This window comes from Sander lucioperca, chromosome 18 (assembly GCF_008315115.2).
Source record: "Sander lucioperca isolate FBNREF2018 chromosome 18, SLUC_FBN_1.2, whole genome shotgun sequence".
Taxonomy (NCBI): Eukaryota; Metazoa; Chordata; class Actinopteri; order Perciformes; family Percidae; genus Sander; species Sander lucioperca.
In genome coordinates, this window is record NC_050190.1 from 25,598,968 (window position 1) to 25,617,824 (window position 18,857).

At 41.3% G+C, this 18,857-nt stretch overlaps 1 protein-coding gene and 1 long non-coding RNA gene across 5 annotated transcripts in view; both read left to right on the forward strand.

The window, feature by feature from the left end:
• The window catches only part of slc8a3 (solute carrier family 8 member 3), a 175,023-nt gene that overhangs the window by 79,200 nt on the left and 76,966 nt on the right, over positions 1–18,857 (forward strand). The window lies entirely within an intron of this gene.
• Positions 1,221–8,203, forward strand: LOC116057451. Its single transcript, XR_004106819.1, has 3 exons — positions 1,221–1,231; positions 5,261–5,264; positions 8,086–8,203. It is a non-coding gene; the product is annotated as an uncharacterized LOC116057451 (long non-coding RNA).

The window sequence follows — 18,857 nt, forward strand, 5'->3', positions numbered from 1 at the left end:
AAAGACTCAGATCCCCAATAGGGCTGCACTCCACACTCTTGTTCAGCCCCTTGTTTTCTTCTTCCTTTTCCTCTGTTTTGGCCCATTCTTCAAGGCAATTTGAGAATAGATGACATTTCAGGATTACTTAGTGGGATCAGTGCAGAGTGGGCTCCTGGAATCCCTGCTTGCCAAGGCGCTGGGAATAACCCACTCGGCCTTTTCTCCTGTAACATTCAGCAAATCACAGTAACACTCGTAAACGGCCTCTCCGTGGATTAACGCCTGGGTTCGCTTTGGAAACAGCCGACACTTGCTGTGTCGTACAGCCAAGGGGTGTTTGATGTGATCGAGTGCTACACAAGCTGAATGCTACATCTGAAGAGTCATCAAAAAGGAAACGGTGTCTACTGGATGTACAGCATCCTACTACCTCTGTGGGAAATTGCTTACGCTATCAGCTCTAATTACTTTTGCTTGACATACAGCAGTGCCAGGAGCTCACATTAAGTAACTCAAACACTGCAGTTGGGTAAACGTTTTAAACAGCTGCTGATGTGCAAGTTATTTAAAACGGCTAAATTGTGTACCAGTTGGTAATAAAGGCTATCTTTACACGTGATTTGAGGATATACAGAGGAATGTGCTCCTCAGACAGAGTTGTCGTGGGTCTAATTTAGTGTCTGCTTCTTGATCCGTCACCTTGCTTGACAACCATGCAAGCATTGTTTCTGAATAGGCAGTTTCCTTAGTTAAAGGACAAATCCGGCGCAAAATGAACCTAGGGGTACTGAGTCGACCGTTCTCTGGGATTTGTTTTCATGCTAATCGAATGTGACCAGTTTTAAAGATTATTTTTTGGGCTTTTCCGCCTTTATTTGATAGGACAGCTAGGTGAGAAAGGGGAGAGAGAGAGAGAGAGAGAGAGAGGGAAGACATGCTGGAAATCATCAAAGGTCGGATTCGAACCCTGGACCTCTGCGTCGAGGCATAAACCTCTCAGTATATGTGCACCTGCTCTACCCACTGAGCCAACCCGGCCACGAATGTAATCAGTTTTACGACCAACGCCGTGCATATATTTTAATAAACAGATATAATTCATGCATTTCCATGTAATTACATTTCACAAACGTAATTTCTATCGGCCCATTGGGAAACCATGGACCATGGGAGATTTCAAGTGACAGTTCAGCTCACATTGCACGGCGTTCCCAAGAACGTTTTCCCAAGATGGCGCCCACCTGTATATGTGAACGGTACTGTCTTTCTAAACTATCTTTTTAATAAACTGTCTGTACACTTACAAAGTTCTCAATGCTTCGGTTTACATGTAGGGACCCTCATTATGCTACCGTGGAAGTGTGGTGCTATTTTGAGCCTTGTTAGTGGTATAGAAATAGAGATTTCTTTTTACTTTACCCTTGCCCCAACGACTAGCGCTATAAGCTAATAAGCGGTTTGCGCTAAAACTGGTCACATTTGATTAGCATGAAAACATATCCCACAGAACGGTCAACCCGGTACAACTGTTATTAACCCCTATGTTCATTTTGCGCCGGATTTGTCCTTTAAATAATAGAGTTGGCAATATGATATATGCTTGTTATTAGTGATGTAATGATGCATCGTGACTCGGTTAAAAATCGAAATAGATGTGTAGATTACAACCGGTTGAGATAAAAAATTAATCACAATGCAATTTTTAAACGGCCCATGGCGTGATCTACTTTAGATTTCACTTGTTTGACTTCAGGCGTCACCACGTCCTCTTATTTTATTTATTTGAATGGATTTTTTTCTATTGAGTTATTTTGACGTGGGATTTGTTTTAAAAATCTAATCATTTTTTATTTCATTATTTTTCTTTAAGATAAAATACAATTTCAGTAGGGCTGTCAAACGATTAATTTTTTTTTAATCGCGATTAATCGCTGAATTTCTATAGTTAATCGTGATTAATCGCATATTTTATCACATGATTAAAATTCTATTATTTTGCATTTCAGAACAGTTTTTAAGTACATATTAACAATGGAAAGAAATTCTTACCAGTGTATCTTGATTGGGAATCAAATGAATTTAACAAAAGAAAAATGTATGAATCTGTCATTATTGCACAATTCCTCCAAGTACCTAACTAAAAAACTAAAAATCCCTATCCTTACTAGAGTCAATATAGTGTTTAGTTACTCCTAAATAATTTTGATTACTCACTGAATGAGACGGGTCAGAACATGCCAACCGTAGTACGTCTTTAAGACCCGAGTCCTCTACGATGCTGACAGGTCTGCAGTTAGTTGCCAACCGTTTCGCAAGAGCTGTACTAATCTTTTTGGATTTGGTTTCATCCACAGGTCGGCAAGTAGCACTCTCCAACATACTGCTTTGCCTGAGTGGGTAGCATGCTAGTGGGTAGCATCAACCTGAGTCACGTTAATTAGCTCGTAGGTGGTAGATCAAGCTTGACATGCTTCGGTGATATTTTAATTCTGCTTTACACAATGTGCATATGGATTTCAATGTGTCTACGAGCCGTACGGGAGTTTTGGAAAATAAAAAGCGCCATTCAGAACTGTGTTGCTGCTGTCTTTCTCCATCATGCCTGCAGCCTGCAGCAGCAGGAAGTATGGCAGCTTGATGATAAGTAACAGTGCAGCAAAGGGTCAAAATAGTAGCCTGTTAGGCACGACGCGAAGCCGAGTGAAGTGTAAAATAAGTTAATAAATGGCGGCATGCGATTAAAAAAAATGAACGCATTATGCTCGGCCCTTAATCGCATCGCGATTAACGCGTTAATGCTGACTAAATTTCAGTTTTGCTTTTGATAAGCGGACACATCTGTTGTTTTGCACAGTTTATATACATAAAGTCATGTTTTTCAGTCATTTGTCCGCACCTCATTCTGTTAAATAAATCGTGAGAAAATCGTAGTGTGAACTTAAAAATTGTGAATTGTATCGAACCATAAGTTGAGTATATTATTTACATCCCTGTGTTTTATAGTCAGCAAATCCCAGGAAGAGACCAAAACCAGTTATGTGTAAATCAATCTCGACTTCCCCAGCCTGTCTGTGGCTCTCAGCCTCAAGCCCACTGGTTCCTACTGAAGATGTATAATCTTTAATAATCACAAATATATGATTTTATCATTTTTTTTAAAAGGCTCAGTCATAAAAAAAAAAAAAAAAAAGCTAGGCACTGAACTTTTTAGTAAACGTTAACAGGAAGTGAATACTCCATTTTTTGGGTACTATTTTCATCCGCGGATTAATACACATTTGTTACTCTTAGAGTATTTACACAAGCAGGAGGGTGTACTGTATGTGGGAGTGACTCAAAATAAACAACAGTGTTTGTAATTCATAGTACAGTAGGTACCAGATCTTTTTTGCTAAATAGTTTCCCACTTCTCCTAAAAATCTAATCACTGGTTCATTCTCACCAAAGCTCCACTTGATCTTGAAGTAATGGGACTATATGCAATTACATTTATTCTGCAATTTCTAGGAAATTCTTGAAAATGTCGTGCTTCCCAACACAGGCTGAAAATGCCTGGGGAAATGATTTAGGTGATGATTTTTTGTAAATAAATCATAATAGATGTGTGTGTGTAGTGAATAAATTTTATTAGTAAAACCTGCTCCTGTTGTGTAAAACTTGATCTGCCCCCTAGAAGGGTGCGTGTGCGTGTGCGCGCGCGTGTGTGTGTGTGTGTGCGCGTGTGTGTGTGTGTGTGTGTGTGTGTGTGTGTGTGTGTGTGTGTGCGTGCGTGCGTGTGCGCAGACATTAAATACTTGTGTGTGGTTGCAGGTGTGGGTACTGTGTGTATCAGTGTGATTGGATTTGAATGTGCCTGTGTTTGTGTTTAGGAGTGTTTTTGCGTGTGCTTTGTCCAGCACCTCACAGATCTGAGACAGAAATGTGTCGGTACATCGGGGAGCCAGTTTCACTTCACTTCTTTAATGGCTGTCAGGCCCAGCCAAACACTACCAGGCGCAGAGGGAATGCTCTGCTACCTGCCCAACCCCATACAGTACAGCACCTGCAAGATCAACAGAATGAGCAACATGGGGAAAATCTGTTTTGTTCTTCGCCAGGTGATATAACACAGAAGTGTAACCTTTACCCAGTTGATAAATGCATAAATGCTTTAATGTTTTTATATCCTGTTCTAAACACAATGCCCTTAAACACTTAAAAGGTAGGACTGAATAACCAGCCATATAAGCAGGTTATATCGTGAAGTTTAATAACAGTTTAACATATTATTTACATTTCTGTTTACATTTGTGTTCTCCACAGCCGCTCTGGGTTGTTTCACACAGTCATCTTTTCTTTTCTTTTTTAAGATAATTTTTTTGGGGCATTTTAGGCCTTTAATTCCACAAGACAATTGAGCTAACCCGGCCACACCAATCACAGTCATCTTGTGCGGGGCTAAGATCTGGACGCAGAGACAGTGGATCTGTCAAATAGTCTCAGGAAGGAACTTGTTTTGGTGGAACATTTGCACCCTGCAAAAGAAAACGCCACATACAATAATAAATCAAAACACAATACAGCAACATGAGCTATTTAAATTAGCTGGATACATGGTTAAACCTCATTTGCTCTTATCAGTGTATCACCGTGTGTACTTCGTCCACAGCAATCCAACCAATCGGTCCCAAAACGTCCCAGTTAGAGAGGAAATGCCCTAAACGTATTCTTTGTTAATTTTTACAATTATTCACAGATTATTATTTCAAGCAGGCCTGCCTTGTTGCACGATTCAAAGTTTTCTTCAAAACTTGTCATTTTCAGTGTGTAGCTTGCTTGTTTCCCGTGGCGAAGGCATTTTGAGAACGGCAACACACAGAGAGCGGAAGCGAAGGGGCAAAGCCTGACATCCGGCACGTGGCTCACGATGTCAGGCTTTATCCTGGGAATGTACTTCCGTTGATCCAGACTAATAAAAAAAAAAAAAAAAAACCTAGTCGCCAAGAAACATACATTTTTCAATCATAGTTTAGTCTAGACTGGGTAAACCCAACCCAGTCTGCCGGTGATTTGATTTCGCCCTGCAGCTCAGGCTGAAAACCTGTACATTTTTCTATCCTGCTTCCGTTACAAATCTGCGGGGACCAATCACAAACTGGCTTATCCACCTGGCGCACTATATCAACATATCAAATGGTGAGACATAGTCATTCCAGTTGTGCCTCATGGAGCTCAGGGAACTTGGTCTTTGAATGCAGGTCCTGTGGATAGACAGTGCTGTTGTGCATTGGGTCTTTAGAGAGGTAAATAACACAAATCTGCTCCTTTGAACATCAATTCAGCTTTTTCATTTTTCTGATTTGAGTTTATTCAGTTAAGCTGGTTTAAACCCCCAGCAGGTGTAGTGATTGTGTGTTTGCCAAAACTCTGCATTGCTGGCTTGGAAACCTGTCTCTTTCATCATTGTGGTCTTGACCTTATCCAATATACAACCCTTGCATGCATGAATGCATGTCCCAAGCTCTCAATCTCAGGTCAATCAGGAAATTACATCTGACACCCTTCCAGGGATTAGGATGGCAGGAGTGGACAAAGCAGTGTCGTGTTATTGTTGATCTTGGATTACAGAGCGAGGCAGCAGAGCGATGACCTATCATGCTGTTGTTGATACAGCTTTTTGGTAACGCCGGTCCTGCTCTGGCTCAGTCATTGTTCGAAGCCAGGGGTTTGATGTTCACTGTTGCAGCAGAGTGGAGGGAACGCGCCAGTTAGCGGGCATCATGGTGGGACTGCTCTCCTGCTCCATGCTGATGTTTGGTCACAGGCGGCTGCACATGGGGTTGTGTTTGTTTATATGCACAGGAGATTGAAACATTATGCATGCGAGTTGAGTTTGTATTGTGAAAAGGCTATGTGAAATGCATGAATGTGTATGTTTACATGTGTGTGTGTGTGTGTGTGTGTGTGTGTGTGTGTATGTGTGTGTGTGTGTGTGTGTGTGTGCAGGTGTTGTGCAGCTCAGCCATGTCTTTTTTGGGAAAGTGACAGGCAGCCATAGTGAGGGTTTTCCAGTGGCTGTAGTTTTCAGCCTGACATCTCAGTGACACATCATTACATTTTGCTCAAGGCAGTGCAAGCAACAGTGACCTTTTATGCTTCTGCTGAGTTCCCTGCACATGTGTTCGTGTGTGTGTGTGTGTGTGTGTGTGTGTGTGTGAATACTGATGTATGTGTTTGCATCATGCCTTTGTACTATCTACTCTTTAATTAACTTTCTCGGTTCATTCCTCCTCTGACATTCGCCACTGTTTTGGTTGTGTGTATTATAAATGGTTTTACACACACACACACACACACACACACACACACACACACACACACACACACACACACACACACACACACACACACACACACACACACTGTATTTCCACAGAGCCTTTTTCCCATTTTTACATTTTAGTTTCTCTTCGTACTGCGATACAAAGACAACAAAATGCGCACATATAATGAGGAGACACACTGTAAGACACATGTTTTGAAATATAACTGCAGAATGATGTTAATAATTGTGATTCTTACCACAGTAGGCTGTCTTTTCTCTCACACAAGTTTTGGGCTACCACATACCTCAAGAACAGCTTCAGGGCTCTTTGTCACAGTCTCTTGACATCTACTGGAGGGATGAACCATGGGCGGAGCGACGGGTGGCTTCTGGGGTTCCAGCCCCGAATGTTTTCTCAAAAGCCCCGAATCTTTTAGGTTTTTAAAATGACTTCAACTTGCTGTCATTTCCCCTCAGTTTCTCTGACTGGACTGGGCGAATCAATGGAGCAAAAGTTCTATTACTGGGAAAATATCTCCAATCATTCTGGGAACTCTACTAAAAATATATAATAATATAAATAATATAATAGTAATGCTGTTCACGACCAAATTCCTACCCTACCTATATTATGTAACTTAGAAAAAATTGTAACATCAGACAATTTCTTAAGAGGCAGGAGTGAAAATGAGTCATCCTCAACATTTGTTGTGTTCTGGTTTCAGAATGATGACAGTTGGAGAACAATTAGATACTAAAATAGAATGTATTATCTACAGATTGATTCTTTTACTTGGCAACTATCATGTTTTTCCCAAATGAGATTTTCAGATTTCTAGGCATTGTATTATCAAATGGCTTGAAAAAGAGTGCATATAGCGCCGCCCCTGGGATGAACACTATTTTTCCAAAAGATATTCCTTCATATGGTGTTTGGTGATGGTGGAGAGTGCTGTCTAACATATCAGTACAACATCTCTTATAGGTAACCCAATAATAAACCCTTTTTCAAAGTAATTTACAGTACATCCTTTCCTCTCGCCATCAAGCTCCAGAATCCAGGTCAGTTAAGCCTGCCCAGCATTTGTTTACATGTCACAGAGCATTACAGGATGTCAACTGCCTAATTGTATTATGTACTACATCTGTATGGAGGCATCTGTGTTTCTTATGTTTGTCCACTCATTTATTCAAGTCTTTATCTGGCTGCAGAGCTCTGGGTCAAATAAGGTTAACTGCTGTAGCAAGCTAATTTCTATTTACATGGGGAAAAGATCAATAAGTGTCTATATTACATATGTTAACTAAGCTAGCACTTTGCTGCAAACACATGGTAAAAGGGCCTGCTAACAATGTTAATGTCACTGATGCTATAGAGTATATGGTTAATAAAGTTAACCGCAAGCTACTTCAGCCTGGTGTCCTGAGGTAAACAGGTTCCTTGCTTGTTACATTTTGTCCATTGCTGGTTTATACCAAGCGGCAACCTCCGGGGCTGAAAAACAACAACACATTCTCATAAACGGGTTCGTATGATATCGTACGATAACTTATGCACAACATTTCGTATGATATCCTGCAGAATTACGCCCAGCAACAGCCGTGACAGCCATGACAGTTAAGTTTAGCGGTGTTTACGGTTAAATTTAGCCGAGAAAAGGTGACTGTGAGCTGGCTACAGAGCACCACGAGGCCCCGGTTGTTTAAGCGGCTAGTTAAACGACTAGTTGAGACCAGAAAAAAGATTTCCTTCAGCGCCTGGGTAGCTCAAGTGGTAGAGCGCGTGGCCATATGCCAAGGCTCAGTCCTCAACGCAGCGGCCATGGGTTTGACTCCAACCAGTGGATCTTTGCTGCATGTCATTCCCCCTCTCTCCCTTTTTATGTCTAAGCTGTTCTGTCACAAATAAAGGCCTAAAATGCCACAAAAAATTCTTAAAATAAATAAACACCGGCCCCTTTGCAGTAGTACTCCCGGGACACGAACACGTTTCCTGAGTGAAAGTCTTGCGTTTTACCCTTAACTTCTTCCGGGACACAAACTTCACTCCCCCGCTTAAAAGCAGTAACGTGTTAATTGGTGAGCTTTAGAGGTTGTTACCTTCGGTTGAGCCGATTCCAGCTTTTTCCCCATGTTTTTAGTTGCTAAGCTAACCCTTAGCTAACCCTCTGCTTGCTGTAGCTTCATATTTAATCAACAGATATGAGAATAGTATCAATCTTCTCATCTAACTCAAGCAAGCGATTAAGCATATTTCCCAAAATGTCAAACTATAACTTTAAAATCCCTTTAAAATACCAGAGAATTGATGCTCATGACTCCCTACTGGTCTCTCTTTGCTCTCACAGGTTGTCACACGGGGACATTTTTGTCTTTCTTTTTTCTTTCCATTCTTTCGTTCAAACAGCACTGACCTAATATTTTGGACTTGAGTGGTTTGGGATGGCATCCTTTGTCAAAATTCAAAGCGCATATGTGTGTTTTTCCCTCCTCCCGTCTGGCTGCGAGGTGAGGCAATATCGAGCGAAGAAAGTGTTGACTCAGGGGGAAGGAAAGTGTCAGATTAATAACGAAGACAGGCCATGAGAGACAGCGGAGGAAGCAATAGAAATTAGACAGGGTGTCCACTGCCGACTGAGGCTTGTGCCATGCATTTGCAACGTTGCAGGTTTAAATCAGGCTCATAGAGTTGTTTGTCATCCGGTGTCCCCTCCCTTCGCTCTTGTCTCTTTTTTTCCACTGCGTGCTCTCTAATGAGAGCAAAAAGGCAGACAACATTAAAAGTTTTAATAACAAAGATGGGTCATGACAGGCGGTGGAGGAAGCGGGGAAATTAGATTGGGAAGGAGTCCCTGGATGAGGTGAGAAGGAAGGAAGGAAGAGTGACAGGGAAGAATAAAGAGAGAGAGGCAGCCAATGATCATTTTCATTATTGATTCATCTGTCACCCGTGGTGTGAAGGAACTAAGGACATTTACTTAAAAACTGTGCAGCAGCATACATGCACAATTTTGATGCACTTGTCTAAGTACTTTAACAGTACTTGAACGTCTACTCCACCACATTTATCTGGCAGATATAGTTACTAATTACTTCAGACCTTCCTCCACAGTGCTGCGGAGGAGGGTCTGGGGAGTCCACACAGCATTCTGGGATGGAAGAAAAACGTGCTCTGGTTTATTGGCATTTCTTTAAACCAATCACAATTGTCTTGGGCGGTGCCGCTGCAAAATTGCCTCGGGAAGGAACTTGTTTTGGTGGAACGTGTACGTTCAAAGTTGTTTTAGTCGTGCAACAGAAAACTCAGATTGGACAGATAGTCTAGCTAGCTGTCTGGATTTACCCTGCAGAGATCTGAGGAGCAGTTAACCATAATCCTCAGAAATCCACCGGAGTTTAGAATTACAACACAAAGGAAGCGGAAGGTGGCAGACATCCGGCCGAATTGGAAGACATTCGGCGGAATTTCCGGCAGCGACAGAGCAATCCCGGAAGTGGAACGTCGTGGACATAGACTACTAATAAACTTATGCTAATGATTCTTCTAATGCTGCTGCTGCTCCTCACTGAGTTCATGTAGTGAATATAGCATGAGCACGCACACACACACACACACACACACACACACACACACACACACACACACACACACACACACACACACACACAAGAGCAAGAAGGTGTGTGAGTAGATGCACGTGTAGACTGGCAAAGATATGTGCACGCACATGTAAGCCTAAGCACACAGTCTTATATAATCCTGCATGCACACCTTCCGCATGGTTGCACAGAGTTTTTGTCAAAAGACACAACAGTTCACCCCTCCTTCTCCATGCTTACTGCTTCCTTCTGTCCATTTTTGTATTTGAAATGTCTCCACTTGTGATGATCAGATACATAGTTCATTACTCATGTTTGTTAATAGAGAAGTCACTGGCGGTGACATCATCCACCTCCTCCTCCTCTTTTCCGTTTTGCTGTTGGTCAAATGACATTGTGTCACTCTCTGAGTCAGGGTGTGCAGTCCCAAGCCAGATTTGTTGCTGGTCAGTAGCAAAAGAAAAAGAGAATTTTGTTTAGTTTATAAGGTTTGTTTTTGTGAGTGGTCCACATACCGCAATGCCTGACTTTAGCAGCTGGGAATAGTGCAGCTTTAAAGTAAAGAAAAAAGATTGATTAATCTATGATTTGTACATGCTTACCCTCAATTCACCTTGTCTGCTGAATTTCAATATGCTTCCAATGATTGAGAGTGATCTTCCAACAGCTTATGTATTGTCACGTGCACAACAATTACGAGAAGCGGTCGTGGGCAATGAAAATCTTGGATCTCGGGCTCCCTCCACTCCAGTAATGCTCATTAAATATGTAAAAGTTAAATGCGAATCTAAGACATAATAGTACAGTTGAATTATAGCGCTAAAATATGAACATAATAAAATATAAATAAACATTAATAAAGTACAGTCAGCCACAGGGAATTTACTTTACTGTGACTGACAATGTATCATGTGCGCACACCCAGAATGACTTATTTACAAAGATTTACACCCTACATTTCATCTGGTTTTTATGAAGGTGAAACTGAGTGTTAAAGTATTCACCAGGTGCCGTTGTGTTGATGGTTTCATCGAGGCGAGAGATTAGAGGACTGGTGTCCATGTGGTCATGGTGATTTGCTCAGATGTTGGTCGTGTGGGCAGCAGCGTTTGTTCAGCTGTCCAAGGAAAGCTCCCAGTCAATGCTCATTCATATTTCGTTGGTCGTATTAACAATTTATGCCATTTTTTTCCTTTTGCTTTCTCAGGCTGACGATTTTGTGTGTGTGTGTGTGTGTGTGTGTGTGTGTGTGTGTGTGTGTGTGTGTGTGTGTGTGTGTGTGTGTGTCAAGGCCAGGCCCGGTCAATCACTGTGTTACACACTGTGTGTTACACACTAACCAACGATATGCTTTAAAGTTTCCCTGAATATCTAAAATACCTCAAATATTAACAAGTAACTCACATAAATACTGTAGTGATGCAAAGGATAAATTAGGCTTCACAAATGGTGATGTCACTGTTCGTCTATCTTATAATGAAAAGGTGGCCTGTTGGTTCGGCAAGATTTCAAAATAAAAGTAAGGCTTCAAGTGTAAAAACTAAAATAAAACTAAAAATATTTATATAAATTTAGTTTTGAGCCCTTAGATAAAGATATATGTGTATAAATAATAATTACGTAATGTAAAATTACTTATACAGCAACGGTAATTCCACCAATATGACATTTATATTCTATTATTAGATGATAAATACCTATTTAGTTAATCATTTGACACTGTATTTTCCTGTGGTATGTGTAAATCTATTGAATTCAACCTTGAATATGGAAGTTTTCTACTGAATGTTGCAAACCTACTGTGGGGAACTCTGTTGCAGTGCTCTTGAGCAAGGCAGAGAGCATGTACCTCCTTCAGGCTGGCCTGCAACTGCCACATTAGTGTCAGCAGTCCATAGGGAAAACAATACATGCACACATTTGTGATATAAAGAAGCAATGCAACTTCTCTCCATCTGAGAGTCCTTTTATACAAATGTGATGTGTATCTCAGTATTGTAGTGTTTACCACACACTACGATACAATGCTGGCATTGTCTGGGTTTGATTCCCTGCAGAGCCACAGTCATCACCATCAGCTTGCTTGTTAAGTACAATTTTTTTTGGAAGAATTGTTCACCGAATAGACTAAACATGTTTGTTCGCAATACATAGTGCTATTGTGTCCAAGAGGGAAACAATATTGAAGGACAAAAACTCTCCGCCCTGATCAGATGACACTCATTTAAAACATGGCAGCCAGCTCTTCCCTGCAGGCCACGTTTTTGTCTGCCATGTTCCCATGTCATTTCTTTCCCTCCTTGTCATCTCTGTTTGTGTTGATTTACATCAGTCTATGTCTGGCGGCTTTCCTGCGCAGAGACAGGCAGATAACTCTAATGGTAACTAACTAATGATGACTGGCTGTGGATTTGGCTCAAATTGAATGAATGAGGGTCTGTGTGCGAGGAGTGGAAAATCCAAGCGGCCGTTGCATGCCAGACGGATCTAGCAGGCAGGCAGTCTGTGTACCTCCCCGGCAGATTGTTAGAGGTTTGGATGTGTGAACAGCTGGTGACTGAATAAAGAGGAGTTTGGGATGATGGGAAGGAAACAGCGCAGAGAGGAAGAGATGAGCGTTCAGAAGCACCAGGCACTAGCCCTGTGATCGGTCCTGATGTGAGACCCAAATTATACTGGCCTGCTCTGTCTTGGACAGGAGTCTTATGTTCTTACATCTTTTCATTTAAAAGATATCTTCCATTAAGCTAGTGATAAGCACTGTTACCACACTGCAAAAAGCACCCCTGGTACAGAAGAAAAGACCTTTTTGATTAGGTTCCTAACTGAGATAATAGACCTGGAAACATCCGAGGGGTCGTCATGAGAACAGCTGGTCGTATTCTTAACATGCCTAGAAAAGGTGCATGTGTGCTTCCTTTTAGGGCTGGGTATCGCCACTGATTCCCTGAATCGATTCCGATTCACAAGGTCCCTAATTTGATTTGATTTCCGATTTGATTCAATATCAACTCGATCAGGAATATTTCAGTTAGCATACCAACGCTGTGTCGAGGAGTAAACCTCTATATATGGGCGCCCGCTCTACCAGGCGAGCTAACCAGGCGAGCTAACCAGGCGAGCTAACCAGGCGCCCTGCATTTGTTACTTTTAACATAAATTTTGCTTTTTCATATCTAACATGAAAATGTTTTTGGTAACCTTGACCAAGTTTTAGTTGCCTTAAGCATACATTAACCATGATGCAACTGAAATATATATATCGTGCGGCCGTATCATGGGGTTAAATAGACCTCTTATATACTGTATGGTGTTTTGGGAGTCATTGGCAATCGACCTATTCTGTCGTTTAGGTATTTAGGACTTGTTCATCATCATGTTCATCATCTTAGTTTAGCATATTAGCATGCTAACATTTGTAGCTAGTTTTGGACTGCGATATGACTGCGCCAGATAAAAGTAAAGGGATTATCAGAGTTATTACATCAGCCATTCATCCTGAGGGGATATGAATGTCTTAAACCAAATTTCATGTCAGTCCATAAAATAGTTGTCGATTTTCCAATGGGAGGGGTGGGGGGAAAAAAATCGAAAATGGTATGTATCATAATTTTTTTGTGACGATTTTAAAAATCGATTCTTTTCCCTAGAATTTATATTTTTTATTTTTAGCAGTGATTCACCTACATATTTTCATGTTATATGGTACCGCAGACGGTGACTACATCATATCCGTTTCCAGAAAGACAGATCAGAAGCAGAAAATGCAGAAAATCCATGTTCTTTACAAATGAAATAAATGACATGTGATGTGCATTCTTCTTAGAAAACAATATGTTTTTAGAAATGTCTCATGAAATATTGTCTCTATAAGTGCATTATTCAACTTTTGTTTTTGTCAAAGAAGGAAAAAGAAATCACAATACTCAATGCTATCGAATCGCAGTACTTGTAGAATCGCAATAAATGAAAATCGCAATACAAATCCAATCAGCACCCATGTATCGTGAAAGAATCAAATCGAAACAAATCGTCCCGGCCCTAATGTTAAGAAGAGTTGCCTTTTAAAGAATTCTAGTCAAGTTTATTTGTGTGTTGTGACTTTGACCACAGCAGTGAACAAACCCAAACCCACACCTTTGTTTCTGACTCTTGTTGTTGTTCCAGTGGCTCTGACATTGACCCCTTTTTGATACAAGTTAATCCCTCAAGCATGCACACTGAATGAACCTTCTCCAGCTGAGTGGCAGGTTTCACTGTAGCAGACTTTTATCTCCCCTTCTCCTCCCAACTACTTCCTTCATTCCCTCCTTCCTCGCAATTCCCCCCCCTTCGCTCCACATCTGTATTCAGCCAAGCCGGCACACCTAAGGGGGCTGTGAACAGGTGTTATTCCCCTGTCAGGAGCCGCACTTGAAAGAAATAGCGGGAATGAAGTTGGCATGCCGATGACTGGGAAATCAGGTCAGCATCCTCAACTCATACACGCAAACATATAGCTGCACACCACCAAGAGTGTCTAAAAATAACGATGTCACCGACGGGGGGTGGACAGGGAAATAAAGTAAATGAAAGCAGAAGCATTTGTTGAAATAGAGGATGTGATAAGCGCAAGGGGTGGCCTGGAGAGAAACAGATTTGGAGGTAGAAGATAAACATAGAATGAGAGAGTGGAGGAGGAGGAGGAGGAGGAGGTAGTGGGAAAATGAGGCAGGGGATGAGGATGGAAAAGCAGTAGCTAGCTGGATGGAGCAAACCATATCCCCCATGATTGTCCCTGCCACACCTTGTTAAGGCGTCCTGCTGTGCCCCCCCATCCCTTCCCTTTCTGCGGGTGCTAACACACTGTGTTCCTGACAAACACAGTAGGGGGGCACATGGGGAAAGGAGCAGAGGAACAACGGCTGCAAGAGGCTGCGCCGCATTGTTCAGGCTGAATTACATGGTCACGCAGGGTGGGCAAAGAAGGAAGTCTGCGAACAAGAGTGGAGGGAAGAACACACATACTGTAAAGAGGGATTAGCTCAAACAGTAGGGGAGGGGGAGGAATATGAAACGGAGTCAGACCTGGGTCAGATAGTATTTGCAAAAACTTCTTAGTGTTTGCTTTAACTTTCCCAATGGGTGAGAGGCTGCTGGAGTACCATGAAAATACATTCATGCAGAAAACATCAACACAATGCTGTAACTGAAACAATAACAGGCATATTTCACTTTTCAACCTCAGCAGTTTTTCCAGGAACACAGAAGCCCTTTTAGGAACTCAGGAATCTGCATTTTGCTGCAAAAAAAAACGGGGGCCTACATTTTGTTGTTGCCCCACAGAAAATTTTACTTCAGCATAACAGTGAATTACAAAAAACAACATAATGGTATGATATAGTATATCAGAATTTTACCAAATCATCACAGTTTCTTTAGATGTAGAAACTTTTTACCATATGGGACTATTTGATAAAAAAGGGCCAAGGGAGACAATCAGTGAAGATGCAGAGATAGAGAGATGGAGATGGAATATGTTAAAGGAACAACGGAGCTGAATGAAAGCAAAAAAATCCCGGCAGGGATCTTAATTGAATAGGCATGTACAGCTGTAGAAGCCGCCCTCGAGAGGTTTTCAACAAATGTTATGGTGAATGAGGAGAGTGATGGCGGCCAGAATCGATCGATCCTTTTACTTCCACCTCTCTTACCATTCCTGCCTTCCCTCTCAGTACCAGAGGACTTAAATGTTCCTCGACTGTGAGACCAGAGCCCTCACTCACTCACTCACTCACTCAACGACTGACTGGCCGGATGAGCTTGGTCTCCCCTCTTCCCTCAGGCAGGGAGAGCACCATCCGACATCTTCGCCACCCCTCACTTCCTCCGCTGTGAGTCCCTGCCCTTTGCATGTTCCTTCTACATGGCTGACTGTTTAAGATTTTCCGCTGCGCACCAGCTAGCCTTTTAGTGCACTTTCCATTTAGCAGGAGCAAAGGGGAGATTGACGAAAAGACTTCAATGCTCAGGAATTAGCAGTGGATCTACAATGAGGAGTGGTAGAGCAAATGGACAACTGGACTTTTTACTAGATATCTGGGAGTCCTGAGGAACCTTAGGTCAATGTACATTTTACATATTCTTTATTTATCTGGTGCTCTTAAAGGAACATAACTGTAGTAGTTTAGTACAACTTGAGTCTAATTTTCGGTTTATGTTCTGTCACTGGTTTTCTTTCCAGTAGGGGTGGGGAAAAGATTGTAGTATCTTGCTCGTGTCACATCGAATCTTACTACAATGTTATCAGTGCTACATGTAATAGAAATAATGGTTAAAACCACAACAATTAGACCCATGTTTAAAAACCCGGAGTTATCCCAGGTTGTGTTGCAGGTATTAACTACATTTACTGCGAATTGCATAGCAACTGACTTTAGTTATTGCCGGTATGAAAATAAATAACACAGAAATTGTAATCAACCTGTGAAACATTTTCATATAATCCTGCTTTGTTAAACACATCTCCTTTCACCTTTTATGAGAGAAATGTATTAATCTATAACAAATTTCATGAATAACTTTGACTTTGTATGTTTGAATAAACCACTTAAGAATTAAACAAAATAGTGAATATGCCTACTTGAAGGTATAGGAGACAGGTTTTCTTATTTTTAAGATGATAAAGATGACCCGGTGTTTCTGCTCAGATGAGACTATGCCAATGTCATTTATTTTGTCCAGAGGCGGATGGATCTCAACGGTGAACTACAATGGTACTGATTTGATATGGCATTCTGATAAGCTGTGATGAAGGTTCATGATATCAATAGCTTATCAGCCCACGCAGGGTTTACAAAAAAAAAATCAACCACAGTTTCCGTTAACACTGATGTCTGTCGACTGCTCGCACCAGCTGATACTGTTAAGCTACGAGGTCCCAGCCTTCCCTAAAGAGGTAAAATGAGTAGAAAACCTCCCCCTCAGCGCTCTGTGCTTAGTGGACAGATTGCATGACTCCAGCGTCCAATCCGATCTCCTGCACTGTTAGCTAATGGTAATGAGGATTCAGGAGGACAGATCATGGCAACACGCTCCATGGGAAGAAATTAGCGCTGAGCATTTCAACTCTCCCTGTGAGGCAGTGGCCCTTTCATCCCGTCATTATTGGCGGAGACAATGGTGTGGTTAATCTTTTTAAGACAACACAGCAGAGGGCCAGGAGGGAGGGAGGAGCCGTCCAATAATCTCATCAGAGACCAGAGGACATTCACTGTGATGGAGGAGAGTTCCTCCCTTACATGTCCAATCATCCTGTGTGTGTGTGTGTGTGTGTGTGTGAGCAACCTGGGAATACACAATGCAGCCCTGTTACCTGAGTGTGTGTGTGTGTGTGTGTGTGTCTGTGTGTGTGTCTGTGTCTGTGTGAGCAACCTGGGAATACACCATGCAGCTCTGTTACGTGTGTGCGTGTCTGTGTGAGCAACCTGGGAATACACCATGCAGCCCTGTTACCTGTGTGTGTGTGTGTGTGTGTGTGTGTGTGTGTGTGTGTGTGTGTGAGCAACCTGGGAATACACCATGCAGCCCTGTTACGTGTGTGTGTGTGTGTGTGTGTGTGTGTCTGTGTGTGTGTGTGTGTGTGTGTGTGTGTGTGTGTGTGTGTGTGTGTGTGTGTGTGTCCTTCACTGCATTAAAGGAAGGTGTAATGTGTCAAGGGAGCTGCCAGATGTACAGTGTACATGTAGAGTGAATGTGTGAAGGGAATTGAAGATGTCTTGGTGTACAAACTGGGATGCTATGAAGGGAAACCAGTGATCAGAATAGGGCATGTTTACAGAAGAAAATAACCAGAAAACATAAACGTGATTCCAGAAACAGTGTTTTATTGATATACAGATTTCCACATTTCTTATCTTTATCTTTATCTTTATCATATTTGTATATACTGTGAATATGAAGTGTGTGCTGACACTTTGTATTCAGTATCGTACGTTGATTAGTTTTTTGTTAATGTTTTGCCTGAAATATTGTATTCTGACTACACATACCTGTTGAAGATTGGGCATTTAATGAAACGTTCCCCTTATTTTATAAAAATGTGGCAAGAAATATGACCCTGACATCCAAAATTCTTTAGCTTTGCACTTTGCCTTTTCAATGTCAAATATCACCCAGAAATTACAAATACAGTTTTATACCCTTAAAATGTGATCTTTCTAAACAGGAGACACAAGAGACCTGCAAAACAAAGCTGCAGTCAACTGATTTGAAAACAGCAGTTAGACATCCCCTCAATAGCCCACACCAATTAATACTATTATGTATATTGTAATAATATAATATTGTTTTACTATCACACAATTCAACCTGAAATTATTTAATGTTGGGTGCAAAAGCATAATAATGGCTGGAGAAATATGTGATGAAAAACAAAAAGTACAGCTCCAATACGTGTTATTTTGGTAAAAAGAAAAAAAAACATCATTATTAATCATAATTTATTTGTGATGTGTAACTATTTAAATGTTTTTATAAAAACCCATGACGTTTAATCTTCAAAGTCACAGCCAATGGTGGTTGACTGACAGTAAACCTGCTAGCATATGAGCTCTTAGCACCATTGAGCATAACTGGCTACATCGGCCATGACCCTCGTCTTGCAGGTCAGAGGGGTTAAATGGTACTGGATATCCCAACGTTTCTAAAGATATCAAATATGATACCTTTTATCAAATGGTAAATTGGGGAAATGTGTCTAAAATGATGTTCAAGAAATCGCTTTCTGTTGAATGGAATGGTTACCCATATAATAAAGTCACAAAGTTAAGAATAACGTTAAGAGTGAGAACAAACTCATACATTACATATTATCTATGTGACACTATCACACTGTGTTTAAGATAGTGAGTAGATTTATGGGAAAAGTTTAAGAGGTTAATCTGCACTACCTCCAGTGCACTTGCTCTCTGGGACTTTGCTTTTCTCGCTC